A 10,241-nucleotide genomic window follows, 5' to 3' on the forward strand; every position below is an offset into this window, starting at 1 on the left:
AGTACAACTGATCTGCTGACACTGATAGAGCCAAGATCTAGAACATTCCACGACAATTACCCTTCATCTGCCTTTTCCTCATGGTTCTAACTCCTCCTGGGTACAATACCCTGGAAAATAACTTCTCAGTTTCTTTTAAAATGAGACATCAAACCATGCGGTGGTGGTGCACACCTTTAATCCCAGCACTCAGGAGGCAGAGGCAGGTGGATCTCTGTGAGGTCGAGGTCAGCCTGGACTACAGAGTGAATTCCAGGACAGCTAAGGCTGTCACACAGAGAAACACTATCTTGAAAAATCAAAAACAAAAAACAAACAAAAAAAGACATCTATTTATCACTACCCGTGAAATACTTTCGTACACAGTGGATACACATGAGAGACTGGAAAGAAAAGGGGAAGGAGTTACCAGGAGACATGGGAGCTGCCAGCCAGATGCAGAGGGAGCAGAACTTATAGGAAATAAGGTAACAAGGCTTCATATACATGTATTATGCAAATGTCCATTTCCTGACGAGTATTTCTGTGTTAAAACAAGATATAGCCGTGGTGGCGCACGCCTTTAATCCCAGCACTCGGGAGGCGGAGGCAGGCGGATCTCTGTGAGTTCGAGACCAGCCTGGTCTACATGAGCTAGTTCCAGGACAGGCTCCAAACCTACAGAGAAACCCTGTCTCAAAAAAACCAAAAAAAAAAAAAAAACAAGATATAGCCATTAGACAAGCAGTGTTGCGGGAGCGGAAGAAGCTCCCGCAACAAAGCAGAAGGAAGGAGGGCAAGGTACTTGCCACCAAGCCTAATGACCTGAGTTCAATTTCCAGGAAAAAAAAAAGCATGAGACCTACAGTCTGAGATTTGGGGATGGTTCATGGAAGGTTTGTCCAAGGTAAAGGTCAGGAGCCATGACAGTAAAAGAGAGAGCACTGTAGAGACGACAGTGGCCGGGTTGGGGGACCCCGGCTAAAGGGCCTGGTTGATGAGACCCCTACAGCATCAGGAGACACAGCCCTATACAAGGAGCTTCCAGCTCTCAAACTCAGAAAGGTCTGAAACTGGAAAAATTATACTAATCACCTCCTAAGCTCTGTCCCTATTATGACTATTAAGTGTATCCATGTGGGTATGTGTCTGTCTGTCTGTCTGTCTTTCTGTGTTTGCATACAGGCACACTCAGAGAGGTCAGAGGACTTTTCTTCCACCTTATTTGAGACAGGGTCTTTGTTGTTTGATGCTAGGCCTTGTACACCAGGCTAGCTGACCTTTGACCTTCCAGAGAGTCCCGTCTCCACCTTCCATCTACCACAAAAGTGCCGGCTTTCCCAGTGAGTGCTGTTCCAGCTTCCTGAGTGGGTTGTGGGGATCAAACTGAGGCCACCGGGCTTGCAAAGCCAGGGCCTTTAACTGGCATCTCTCAAGCCCCACTGCTAAGTGCAGTCTTAAGACTCATGCTCTGTGCCCAGCAGTAGACAGCCCACAGAGAAACCCAACGGCATCTTCAGAGATTCCTTGTCCCATAATGCCAAGGCTTTCTTTTTTCTTTTTTAAAATTTTATTTTTTTATTTTAGTTCTATTTTATTTACAAATTATTTTCTTCTCTCTTCTTACAGGTCCTCTGTGTACACATTATGGCTCCCAGTTTAATGTTTTTATGGGACTCCTGAGTGTGTGAACAAGCTCTCTCTCCCTTCTGCTTTCTTGTTTTATCCTATTCCAATGTATTGGTAGAGTTTTTTTCTTATTATATTTTATTTTATTACTATCCCTTAGAAGCTTGTTTGTTTTCTGAAGAGAGGCAGGAAGGGGGTGGATCCGGATGGGAGGGGAGGTGGAGAGGAACTAGGAGGGGACGGAGGGGAAATTGTAATCAAGGTACATTATGTGAGAGAAAATAAAATCTATTTTCAATAAAAGGGGGAAATATTGATACTCCCAAACAGGCATATGACTTGTTGCCTCCTGGTTTGTCTTCTTGGTCCTAAAAGGGACTGTGTGAGAGGGGACTGTGACGGCTCAGAGTCCAGGCCTGGAGCCAAGAAAACCTAATTTCAAATTGTTTTTTGTTTACTGTTTTGTTTTTAGACTTTTTGAGTCAGGGTCTCATGTGGCCCAAACTGGCTTGACTTCTCACATAGCCACTCCTCTTGATCCTTCTGTTTCCACCTCCCAAGCTTCAGGGTCACAGGCAATGTTCCACCACACCCAGCAACTGGTTGGAAATTCTGATTCTGTGATCAATGTGTTGCCTTTCCCAGCATGCTTATCTAACCATCCTTATGGGGTTCTTAGAATATTTCATTTGCAGATATCTAACACGGTGCCTGGAACACAATAAGATCTCGCTGGTTATTTGCTATTTTTTATTAAGCTAGAAAGAAAGCTAGTTATTATCATTGGCCAGGAGGATGAAAAGTTACCTATGGATACTTGCCGGCTGATCTAGGTCTAACCAATCAAACTCAGTAAATGGATTCAGAACTGCTAATCATGACAAAAATAATTATCGTCATCGTCATCATCAGTGGTAATAAGAACTATGAGTTATAACCTGAAATTACAGCTATTTCCCCAAAAATAGAACTGAGAGACTGACAGAGACTGAGTGCTGAGGCTGCAACTCAACCCAGTCATAATGGAGATTGATTCTTTGGGGGTTTTATTTTCACAAGAGCTAATATATTTTTCTTCTCTCCCTCCACTTTGGCTTACGGCACTCTGGATTGGATTTCTGCCACATGATTAAAACAAATGATTTTTTTAGCCCTTGGAAGGAAATAGGTCACTGGGAGTCAGCACAGACTAATAAAAGGGTTTTAAAAACAAAACAAACAAAATCCACAGAAGACAGGCCATACCAGACTGTCCTCATTCCCTTCCTGACAGTCAGCAGCATCAGTAGATCAAAGGAATGCTGTAGTCTATGTAGTCCAGCAAGCTGGCTCAGGGAGGTCTTGTGATTCTCTCAGGACATCCTTAAAAAGAAGAAACAAAAGATGTGATTGTGGAAGCTGGGGGAATATGCACTGAATGGCAGTCATGCGCACTAAAAAGTGATAAAGCTGGCCAAGCAGGCTGTACCCCCGGTGCAATAATGGCATGGCTGTTAGAGTGAGTAACCAACTGATTTTTGATTGCATTTGAGGTCTGCCCAGGAGGAACTAATGCCTGGCACTGTAATCCCGTCAAAGGCCATATGCCCTAATGGGGAACCTACCACTTTGGGTTTATTGAATAGACAAGTTGTCAAACTGCCTTCTAAATATTTATTACCATACCTTAGTGTTGTTCTCAACCTTAGCAAGAGAGGCTTCCTTTTACAGTGGGCCAAAGTTAATGCCCGCTGAGGACAAGCAACTGTAGAGTCCCACGTTTTGCAGAGATCAGGGAACGTGGCAGAAAAAGGGATGGAAAGAGTGTAAGAGCTGGAGGTGGGGGGAGGGGGGTGCTGCGAAAGGTGTCTTCCAGACATGATGTGTCCCAGTGATACTCACAAATTCACAACTGGGGTTACCTGCCCAAGAGCAAGACAGTCAACACTGCAGCATGGGTTGGGGAGGGGATCATGAAGCCCTACCCTTAGCTAAAGGATTGTGGCCTGGGGAGGGGTGTTTTATTTCTGGGGGTATGGCTACATATCTATGCACACACAGGTAGAACTAACTGAACTTCATGGAGTATTAAAAACGGGGAGAGCCGGGCGGTGGTGGCGCATGCCTTTAATCCCAGCACTAGGGAGGCAGAGGCAGGCGGATCTCTGTGAGTTCGAGACCAGCCTGGTCTACAGAGCTAGTTCCAGGACAGGCTCCAAAGCCACAGAGAAACCCTGTCTCGAAAAACCAAAAAAAAAAAACAAAAAAAAAACGGGGAGACATGAGGTAGGAAAGGGGTGTGGGGTCTAGAGAGAGTGGAATGGGGAGTTAGGTGTGTATATGATCAAAATACATTGTATGCATGTATGAGATTGTGAAATCAATTTTTTAATTCTTAAAGAAAAAACTGGTAAAAAAAAAAAAACCAACTTATTTTTGTCCTATTTACCAACATCCACTAATCTCTCCAGTGTTTCCTATCTCAGAGACCATCTAAATTCAAATTCCACCTTCCTCCTGGAGGAGCAAGGCAGGCTCCTGACAGGATGCCTGGCAGTAGCAGACCGTGGTCTTTAAAACGTGACGGCTAGTACTCACCTTTGAGAAACACCTGTAGTAGGGGCTGGAGGGATAGATGAGCGGTTAAGAGCACCGGCTGCTCTTCCAGGGCACTTGTTTCAATTCCCAGCACCCACAGGGCAGCTCACAACTGTCCGTAACTCTAATCCCAGGAGATAAATGTCCCCTCTCCTCAGGCACAAAGCACACATGGGGTGTACAGGCACACATACAGCAAAAACACTCATACGAGTAAAAATAAATAAAATTTAAAAATAGACATATCTTTAATAAAATCTTAAGGGGGGGAATGAGGGTTGGGCTGTGTGCTCAGGGGTAGGTTTTATGCTTAGCTTGTACAAGGCCCTGAGTTGGATGCCCAGCACACACACACAGAAACATGCACAAAACAAACATTAATACATGTGAATGTGGACGTGCACAATGATAAATATTAAAAAAAAAAACCTAGACCAGTGTTCTTGACTCTGATGCCCTTTCTGAAGAATCATGCCTGTCCTCAATAATAAATTTACTTATTTGTTTTATTATACAGTGATTCATTCAACAAAATACAAACTTTGCCAGGTCAGAGGATTGTGTCTTATTTTTTTCACTAGCATGTTCTTACTGTCTGCTCTAGAGTTAGCACATAATACATGCTCTGATAATAAACTGACTGAATAATGCGGATGAACACAAAGAACCGTGACTTAGTTGCTAGGGATACTGCTGCCTGCAGAGTTAGACTAATATGACCTTATGCAAATCTTTGGTTCTTCTTGGAAAACACTGAAGAATCCGAGGTCAGAAAAGGAATAGCAATTCCCCTCGAATTGTATACAAAGGGAACCAGACGTTATGTATTCTCTATGGTTGTCTCTCTCTCAGAAAACTTACGTTGTGATCTGACCAAGCAGCAGCATGTAGTATTACCTCACCACCTTCACAGGTACATAATATTCTGCTATGGACATACATACGTTGCTGTGGATATACATGTTACGGGTATATGCTTGTCTGTACAATATGACGATATGGTCACCAACATACTGGATGAACAACTGGTTGTTTTCTGGTACCTAATTTTTTTCCTCTGTTACTACAGAGCTGGACTTGGTAGTGGAAGGTTTGGGTCACATGGTAGGGTTCCTTAACTTACACGGAAATGTTCAGCCTTTGTAAAGTGGTCTTCCGGTTGACATGTCTGTTAGCAGTGTGAGCTCATCTACTCTGCTTCCTGGTCACCACTGACACGGTCACAGTCTTTCTCACTTCTCTGAGGTTGATAACCGTGAGTACCCGCTCAAGCACTTAACTGCCACCCATATATTTTCTTGAACAACATCTTTAAATTTAAATTATATATTAAATGTATAAAATTACAAAATAAAACTAAAATAATTTAAAGTTGTGCTATTTAAATTGTTAATATTTAAATTACAAATGAGGCTATTGCTCATCATAGAAGTAAACACCACAGAGGGGTGGAAACAAGAGGGCACAGCCCTCCACGCTAACCACCTAACCACCGCTTGCAGCACACAGGTAACCACAGGGAATGAGAATCTTCAGAAACTCACACGTATTAGGCACAGAACTTCCCCTAAAAGGTTTTGAGTCAGTGGCCTGGGCTGAAGCATTTTAGCATATGTCCAGGAGTTTTTGGATGCAAATATTCTACAGATCATTTCTTGAGAAATTCTGTTCTGCTGGGAATGTAGTAAGTGGGCCTTAGGGAAGAATAGGGGGACACACCACTGTCATCAGACAAGGAGGAGCCTTTTGCTGAAACAGGAAGCCTTTTGCTATAGATGGTCCTCTATGGAGGACCTAAAGCTGAAGTCTAAAGGTCTAATTTAAAAAAGAAAATTCAAAGTGTTAGAAACAACTGTGGGCTGAAGCAATCGTTCAGCTATTTAGAGAGCACTGATGGCTCTTCCAGAGGACCTGGATTCAATCACCAGCACCCATGTGTCTGTTCAAAACTGGCTTTAAAGCCAGTTCCAGGGAATCTGGTGCTCTTTTCTGGCTTTATGTGGTACACAGACATACTTGCAGGCCATATACACAAAATAATAAAAATAAAAAAATAAAAAACAACTGTGAAACAAAACCGTAGTACAAGTACAGAAATAATCATGTCGAAGAAAAAGGACCCCTGTGAGTTAAGAAAACAGGGATACGAAGGTGGGAAAGAGCAAATACATCACATGCACACAGTGCACGCGCGCACGTACACCCACACACACACACACACTTCCTTCTCGTTGTAAATGCATGGGCAGACAGGTGGTATGTGTCTTAACCCAAATTAAACAGCAACAGCTATTTACCCTTCTCTGGCTCTCCTTGGAAGGCTGAAAGGTAGAGAAAGGAGGCCATGCGGTATTTTTTATTTTTAAAGAACAGGTCTTTTTATAGACCTGTGGATCTGCCCAGACGGTGACTTCACAATCCCAGGTCCACAGATTCAAAGTTCTTCAGCCCATCAATAAACAAATGCCAGGCTGTGGCGCGGCAAGCTTGATAAATGCCATGATGCTTTGGGGACAGCACTCGGACACACCCCCCTCCTCCATAGTTAAATAAAAAGCCATTGATTTGAGCTGGAGCAGAATCAACCAAAGCACTGTTTACCACAGTAATCCGCTGAGCCAAGGGAGATGTGAGCCAGCTGCTGGTGAATCCTGTGCCCCGGCAGAAATTCAATGAGCCCATGTGTCTGAACAAGAACGGTGTTGCCAGGTCCCAGTTCATGTCCTCTTTCCCTCACTTAAAAACACACCATAAGTTTCTGGCCCCATTTGAAAGAGGCAAGCAATGCTTAAGAACCATCCTTGTTAGAACGTCTGGTGGTTTCCATTTGCAGTTTTGACTTTGGGTCATATAGTGAACTGAGGGGCTGGAGAAGGGGCTCAATGATTAAGAATGCTTGCCGCTCTTCCAGAGGACCCGAGTTCAATTCCCCTTGGCAAAGTCATGCAGCTCCTGACCACCTGTAGCCATGGGGATAGGAGGCATCTGACCTGAGAGAGTACCTGCACTCACATGCTCATACCCACACACAGACACACACATGCATATAATTAAAATAAATACAAGTATTTAAAAAATAGTGAATGGAAACGGGCGGTAGTGGTGCATGCCTCTAATCCCAGCAGAGGCAGGCAGATGTCTGAGTTTGAGGCCAGCCTGATCTACAGAGCGAGTTCCAGGACAACCTCCAAAGCTACAGAGAAATCTTGTCTCATAAAAATCAATCAATCAACAAATAAATAGTGGAGTACAACACTATACCCTTATTTAAAGGTACTCTCGCCAATTATAAGGTACTCTCGCCAAGGTATGTGCTGGGTTTTGCAAGTCACTATTATCGTTGATTTTATTCTACTTTCATGGGTACATTTTTGTCTTTGGGGCGGTGCATGTGAGTGGGGGCCCGAGGTCCTGGCAGGATAACTTCCTTGGTCTTTCTACACCCTATTGTTTGGCGATCTCCCACTGAACCTGAAGCTCACCTATTTGGTTAGGGTGGCTGGACAGCAAGCCTCAAGGAACTCTTTATCTCTGCCTGCCTCCACCGCTTGGGCTGGAGTTACAGACTCCCCCGAAGAGTGGGGCTTTTAAGTGTGTGTCGGGCATCCGACGTCAAGCCTTCATGCTTGCCGGGCTTTACCTGTTGCGCGATCTCCCCAACTCATGTACACACGTTTTAAAGTTTTCATCTTATTTTACTTTGTAAACAGTCCAATTCTTTCCAGGTCGTCCCTAACTGGCACAGCCGTGTTTGACTGGATTATCAGCATCAGCCCTTCTGTTGAGCACGAACTGCGTGCCAAGCAACCAGGCTTTCCACTCAAAACAACGTGGAGGGCAAGGCACTGGGCCTGGAAAAAGGTGAACTGGTCTTCCCAGTTCACATGGGAGATCAGAAGGTTGCCTACTCTGGCACCGGCTCCCTCTCTGCTATGGAACGAACTGTTCGCAGAAGTTCTGCCCTGAATGTTCAGTGGACAGTTATTCCTCGGGACCACTGACCTCCAGAGGGCCAAGAGTGCGCACCTGCGCCAAAGGGGCGCTTTTCCACCTCAAATTGGCCAGCACTCAGGAGCCTCAGTTCGCTTCCTGGACCCAGTTCTGACAGCACTTCTCTACCGGGCCAACACTCTCTTCAATCCAGCTCGGATTTCTGATCTTTTCGTCCCCGGCCTTGCCAGTCTACTCAAAAGTATGTTTTTAGCCTGGATTCCTTGCCGTTGTTTGAATCTTTCCTTTGTCTTAATGAATGGCTTCTTATGAAAAGCCGCCTCACATCCGACACAGGCAACGAGATTTTTAAAAAAAAAAAAAAAAATAAGTAAATACAGAACAGTAATTTGCTCTAGCTCAGCTTACCTTCCTGGACCTGTTTCTCACCCAGAAAGGGGCGCGGTGGAGCCACCTGGATCGGGTGGATTGAGCTCTTAAGAGGCTGGAGACCCAGCACCTTGGGACCTGGGACCCAGCCGCACCCCGCCTCTCTGCCCCCCACCTCGCGCTCCTCATCTGTCCGGCAGCTGTTTCCCCGCAGCCGTCCTGGCGGCATCCTGTCGCCGGGCTGGACTCACCGCGCACGCGCCCTCCGGTGTCTCTTGCACCCGCTGGGCTCGGGCAGCAGGGCTCTGGGAGGCTCCGCTGCCTGCTGTGCACGCGCAGAGCGCGCCCCCCGCCTTTGTCAGTTGCCACTCTGGGGCCAGTTTGTTTGCCGCGCGCTCCCTGAGTCACCCAGAGACAGAGGGCGTTCCCGGGCCTCGCCTCCGCGGGTTGAGGGCGGGGCAGCGCTCCACCTGCCAACTCACCTGCCCGACTGCTCAAAACCCCACTCCCACCGCACTTGGGTGACGAGTCTGCTCGTGGGCCCTCTTCCTGGGAAAGGGTCTCAGTGCTGGTACCCGAATCACTGAGCTCGAGGGCCGTGTCTTAGTTTGTTTTCTATTGCTGTTTTTAACACCATGACCAAAAGCAATTTGGGGAGAGGACTTCAGTATCATGATCACAGTACACAAAGGCAGGAACTCAAGCAGGGCAGGAAGTTGGTGGCAGGAACTGAAGCAAAGACCATAGAGGAATGCTGTTGGCTTGCCTTCTCCCAGGGCTTCAAGTGTGTCACCACCCACAGGGCTGGGACCGCCCACAGCAATCGTTAATCAAGAAAATAACCCCACAGACTTACCTATAGGTCAATCCGATAGACGCACTTTCTCAACTGAGGCTCCCTCTTCCCAGATAACCTTAGCTGGTGTCAAGTTGACCAAAACCTAACCTTAGCTGGGACTTGTGAATTCCATCCGTGGAGCACACAAAGCTGCCAGTGGTTTCTTCTTGGCCATACTGATATTTTATTTCATATTACAGTGAACGAGGGTCCCTTCTGGGCACCGAAAACTCAGAGGTTAATTCTACAGACAGGGTCCCCAGGAGCCATAGCCTCCTGTGCTAGACATCGAACTCATAGTTGGAAATGCAAATTACTGTGAAATTGACAAAACATTTTTTATCCGGATAACCTAAGCTTGTGTGTGGGGACGGCTCTATCTAGAATTATTTATCCAAAGACAGCATCTCACTAGGTAGCCATGACCTGGAACTCACTATATAGACCAGCCTGGTCCCGGACTCACAGAAACCTGCCTGCCTCTCCCAAGTGCTGGGATTAAAGGCACGCAAACTACACCTGGCCTGGGTTTTTGTTTTTTAAATAATGATTTCTCGAACATTTACAAAGACATAAACATCACTTCCCCCTCGTACAAAGATAAAACCCAAAGATAAAAAGGATTCTCCTGTACTTCTTTCTCCAAGAGCAATCAATCTTTAAACTTTACCTACTGAAAAAAAAATACATTTGTCTCATTTAAAATTCAAAAGCGTATTCTCAAGATTGTTTCTCATTGATCTTTGGATTTCTTCAGTAGCTGGCATACTGCCATAGATACAGTTCGCGCGCTGAACTAGTGTTTGTTGAGTGGGTGGATAAGAGTACAAACTAAGAATTGTGAAAGTCAGAGAGAGAGATGCAATTTGGATAGGGACAACACGTATTTTGAGAATCA

At 45.5% G+C, this 10,241-nt stretch overlaps 1 protein-coding gene across 2 annotated transcripts in view; it reads right to left on the reverse strand.

Annotated features, from left to right (window-relative positions):
• Positions 1-8,873, reverse strand: part of LOC121445296 (rho guanine nucleotide exchange factor 37-like) — a 41,313-nt gene extending 32,440 nt beyond the window's left edge. Inside the window, exons 1-2 of one of the 2 annotated variants that reach the window (XM_041647351.1) lie at positions 8,757-8,873; positions 2,854-2,970 (exon numbers count right to left, since the gene is read on the reverse strand). The gene's annotated coding sequence lies outside the window, so the exon portion shown is untranslated. Of the gene's footprint in view, positions 1-2,853; positions 2,971-8,544; positions 8,692-8,756 lie in introns of those variants that run through there. The other variant, XM_041647352.1, reaches the window with a different exon arrangement.
• Between the last annotated feature and the right edge of the window lie 1,368 nt (positions 8,874-10,241).

Source organism: Microtus oregoni, unplaced genomic scaffold (assembly GCF_018167655.1).
Source record: "Microtus oregoni isolate MIOR12 unplaced genomic scaffold, Mior012 000172F_ref0000184, whole genome shotgun sequence".
Taxonomy (NCBI): domain Eukaryota; kingdom Metazoa; phylum Chordata; class Mammalia; order Rodentia; family Cricetidae; genus Microtus; species Microtus oregoni.